The sequence below is a fragment of the Astyanax mexicanus genome, chromosome 4 (assembly GCF_023375975.1).
Source record: "Astyanax mexicanus isolate ESR-SI-001 chromosome 4, AstMex3_surface, whole genome shotgun sequence".
NCBI lineage: Eukaryota > Metazoa > Chordata > Actinopteri > Characiformes > Acestrorhamphidae > Astyanax > Astyanax mexicanus.
Window position 1 is genome coordinate 56,120,001 of NC_064411.1, and position 5,138 is coordinate 56,125,138.

A 5,138-nucleotide genomic window follows, 5' to 3' on the forward strand; every position below is an offset into this window, starting at 1 on the left:
AATAAATATATTTAATGTAGATTAATAAAAAAATATATATAAGTCAAATGACGGTAAAAAATAAACACATAAAAAGTAAAGAATTTCTAACATATATAAAAAAGAATAAAATATATATAATTAAAAATATATAAAAAATGTAATTAAAATAAAAAAAATAAATTATAATATTAATGATAATGAATTAAGATCATAAGAAACATAACAAATCCCAAATAAATAAATATGTTTAGTTGTTTGCTAATCCTACTCTTTCCTGTGTCACATCCTGGTCTTGTCTCATGTCTCTGTGTTATTCCCACGTGACCTGTGCCCCTCTGTGTCTCCTGTCAGTACTTTTCCACCTGTGTCTATTGTAGCTCCGCCCCCTAGCCCCAGGTGTTTCCACTTCCCTTGTGTGCTATAAAGCCTTTCTTTGTCTCTTGTCCTTCGTCGGTCTTTGCACCTTCCTCTGTTGTTTTGTCCTTCTCGTGTTCTCTAGCCTAGCCCTCGTTTTCATAGTCTTAGCCCTTGTCCTTTGTTTATCTTCTTGTTTATTTCTAGCTTCCCTGTTTATTTCCATTGTTTTCTCCCTTGCCCTGCTCAGTTTAGTTTTCCTAGTCTTGTTTAGCTTCTTGTTTATTTCCTTGTATATATTCCCTGTATATTTATTATCTTTATCTCTTATTGGCTTAGTTTATGTTCTTTTGTTTCACTGGTTTGTTTTGGTTTTTGGTTATTCGTTTATCTTTGTTACATGTTTACTTGTTCCTCGTTTCTTTGTTTACTTGTTATTTATTTATTAAATTATTATTTATTTTTCACCCTACCTGCACTTGCGTCCGTCTCCTCGTCTCCCTGCCTGGGTCACCCCCGTGACAGCCTGTATATATTTTTTTTAATTTTAGCTTTTCTCAATTTTATATATATATTTATTATATATATATATTTTATATTATATTTATTTATTTATTTTTTAGCTTTTTATTCCTACATGTACGCTACGTAATTAATCTTCACATTTTTTCTCTAAATTTGTATACTTTTTACCTTTTCTCCTATTTTTTTAATTCTATGTTAGTTGGCTCAAACTTTGTGGTTAATTTGTTTTTGGTAATTTAAAAAAAAAATCCTTCCATTGCCTTCCTTTTGCCATTTTTCTTTAAAAAATTATTCTTAAACAGACATAAAAAAAATCATTTTTATATTTATTTGAAAGTAACAGCTCTTCTAGCATACTCATTCTAAAACATAAAATTAAAAGTTTTTTCTGTTTTCTCCTGTAAAGCTTTTGTCTCAGAGCTGTAGTGTTTTTTTATATACATAATGTCAGTAATCACAGGTTTATTAATGTATTTATTTGAGTTAAGATGTATTTATGAGGCTGAATATTTGCAAATTAACCCTCTAAATGACAATATATTTATTTTCAATTCTGTGTTAGTTGGCTCAAACTTTGTGGTCAATTTGTGTGTTAATTCTAATGTACATTTTGTCCTGAAAAATCAATCCTGTCTTTTTTCTCCTTATTGTATTATAATATTAATTTCTATAATAATTTAACTTTTCTTTTTTTTCAGTTTACACTGTCTCAGAGCTGTAGTGTTTTATATATATATTTTACGAGTAATAACAGGTTTATTAATGTATTTTTTTGAGTTAGGATGTATTTACGAGGCTGAATAAAGGGAAGGTGACGTCAGATGGAGAAGTATGGCGGGGTAACGCTCTGCCCGGGAGTTAAGGAGCTATTTCCTGGCAGTGTGGAAAAACATCAGCACTTCTCCATTCTTCTACATCAGCTCCTACAGCAGCGCCAGCTCAACCACCAGCACAGCCCATAAACCACCGCTGAGCCGGGAACCAGACTCAGAGCCAGCAGAGAGAAACCGGGCCGAGTCCTGTATAAAACTCAACTGTACAGTACAGGAACTTACAGCTGTATAGGTATAAATGGCAAATTAGGACAAATTAGATATATATGGCCCAATATTAGAGGTAAAAAAATCCCTAGTCATTTAGAGCATTTATTTGCAGAAAATAAGTAATGGCTGAAATAACAAAAAAAAAAAGATGCAGAGCTTTCAGACCTCAAATAATGCAAAGAAAACAAGTTCATATTCATAAAGAGATTTTAAGACGTCAGAAATAATCAATATTTGGTGGAATAATCCTGGTTGGTTTTTAATCAGAGTTTTTTTTTTCATGCATCTTGGCATCATGTTCTCCTCCACCAGTCTTACACACTGCTTTTGGATAACTGAAAACACGATAGGAATGATTAGGAACATTCTGGAAAGGTTCCAGGACTGTTAAACCTGTAACATTACAGAAATAACATTCTAGAAATGTTCTGAAAACGTGTGACATAATAATGGTTTGCATTACAACATCCACAGATAGTCAGAGAGCCACAGGAAAACCACCGAGAAAACCACCGAGCCACAGTGACCCACTTTCCCCTGCAGCACATTACAGTACCACCCCAGCTAACAGACAACGTCAGACAAACGTTATTACATTAATAACAGAAAGAACGTTCTAGAAGCGTTCAGAAAACGTGCGACATAATAATGGTCTGCATCACAACTTTCTAACGCTCTAAGAACTTTCTAAGAATGTTCAAAGATCCCAGCTAATAGAAAACAATAAAAGAAGGTTTAACAACGTTCTGAGAATGTTCCAGGAAGGTTAGTCTGTAACATTACAGAAATAACATTCCAGCAACTACAGCATATTTAATGTTGTTATTAACTGTGATTAATTGCAAGTGATTACAATTAATTACAATTCATTTCAATCAATTGCAATTAATCACAAGTAATCGTAATTAATCACAATTGAGTTCTAATTGATCAAATTTATCACAATTACGATTGGTCAACAAATAAATGTGATTTACAGTAATCATTGTGTTTAGTTGTAATTAATTGTGCTTAATTGTAATTAATTGTGTTTAGTTGTAATTATTTGTAATTACTTGTGTTTAATTGTAATTCATTTTGATTCATTATAATTATTTGTGGTTAATCGTAATGAATTGTGATGAATTAAAATGCATTGTGATTAATCATAATTATTGTGAATAATTGTAGTTAATTAATTGTGTTTAATTGTAATTAAACAATTTTGTGATTGTGATTAGTTGTAATTTAATTGTAATTTATTGTAATTATTTGTGATTAATTGTAATTAATTGTAATTTATTGTAATTATTTGTGATTAATTGTGATTAGTTGTAATTATATGAACAGAGAGTGTTCAGGTCGGTACTGAAGGCCAGTAGCTGGTTTGTTGATCAGAGCAGCTGAGAGCAGTCGAGGCGTTTCTGTCAGCAGGTGTTGATTTTGATACTCAGGTGAGCAGCTGCAGGTGAAGCGGGAGGAGGAAAAGCACCGGCTCTCGTGATTCGCTGGTTCTGCAGCTGCTGCCAGGTGCTGACGGATCTTCTGTAGATCACCTGCACAGCTCTGACCTCTAATAATCATCAGTATTCAATTACCAACACAGGTAAATATATTTTCTCTAATAAATATATTTATATAGAGTTTTTTTGTAAAAGCTATAGCAATACATACAGCTCTGGAAAAAATGAAGAGAGATCTTCAGTTTCTGAATCAGTTTGGTTAAGTTGGTTTTTAATCACAGTTTTTTTTTCATGCATCTTGGCATCATGTTCTCCTCCACCAGTCTTACACACTACTTTTGGATAACTTTATGCTGCTTTACTCCTGGTGCAAAAATCATTCAAGCAGTTCAGTTTGGTGGTTTGATGGTTTGTGATCATCCGTCTTCCTCTTGGTTATATTCCAGAGGTTTTTAATTCTGTAAAATTAAAGAAATTCGTCATTTTTAAGTGCCGTTTTATTTATTTTTTTTAGAGCTGTATACAATTATGCATGCACAAAAATTGTGCAAGATTTAAACATTCAAAAAGGGCATGTTTTATACCACTTTCAAACACTTTTATATATTTTATATTTTATATACTAGTTCTTAAAGGTCACCTTCCGCGAAAATCCGATTTTTCTTGTTTTTTGTGGAATACAGTAGGTCTCTCCGAGTTGAATGTGTACACCTGCACATTAAACTGTTTTGCAGCCCCCATTGTCTGCAGGAGCTAAGCAAAGAAATCCCCCCTCCCCCCCTCCGAAAAACGGGTGAATTTTGAATTATCTTCCTGCCTACGTAGGCAGAAACTCACAGACCAGCCCACCTTGGCTCGAGAAACTCCCAGAGGCGGAGCTGAAGCGACGCAACATCACCGCTCATCAGTTAGGAGGTGGGAGGCAGTGAGCGGCAGAGCGGTGGAGGGGCGTCGCAGTGCTCCTAGCCAATCAGAGGAGAGATATTTGCATGCTGTTTGCATGTATGAATATTCATGAGCAAAGCTGGAATCCGGTCATTTTGGACACACCCCTAAAACAGTCCATTAAAAAAGAGCTATACAGAGACACCTGAGCACTTTTTTTTTACAAAAACGGCTCACATGTCATTCATTCATACTAGAGACCACAACTAGACATTTTAAAATGAAAGAAAAAACGACGGAAGGTGAGCTTTAAACTTCTTTTATATACTAGTAGTATTAGAAGCTGCTGACAATCCAGAGCCGGGACCAGGCCGCAGACAGAGAGGCTTAACCGACCGTCTGCGAGCTGCAAAGAGACGTTACCTAGATACCAATGTATTCAGACTGTGTCTGTCCCCCGAGTCAAACAAAAACATCAAAAAACTAAAACAGTAAATCTGAATAACTTAACTTATATTAAACAATCATATCCAGACTGTAGTACTAACATTTCAAACCTAAAGATTGGTTTACTTAATATTAGATCTCTAAATTCAAAAGCAGTTCTGGTGAATGAAATGATAACTGATCAGAAATTCGATGTTCTGTGTCTGACAGAAACCTGGATTAGGCCAAATGAATATGTAGCATTAAATGAAGCCACCCCTGCAGGCTATAATTATATACACAATCTGAGATTGTCCGGTAGAGGAGGTGGGGTCTGCATATTTTTCCAAAGTCCCTTAGTTAGCAATCAGAAACACTATGAAAATTTTACTTCTTTTGAGCTTCTTTACACCAGTATAATTAATCCAGTTACAAAAAAGAATGCATTTTCTTTAATTAACATCTACAGACCACCAGGGCC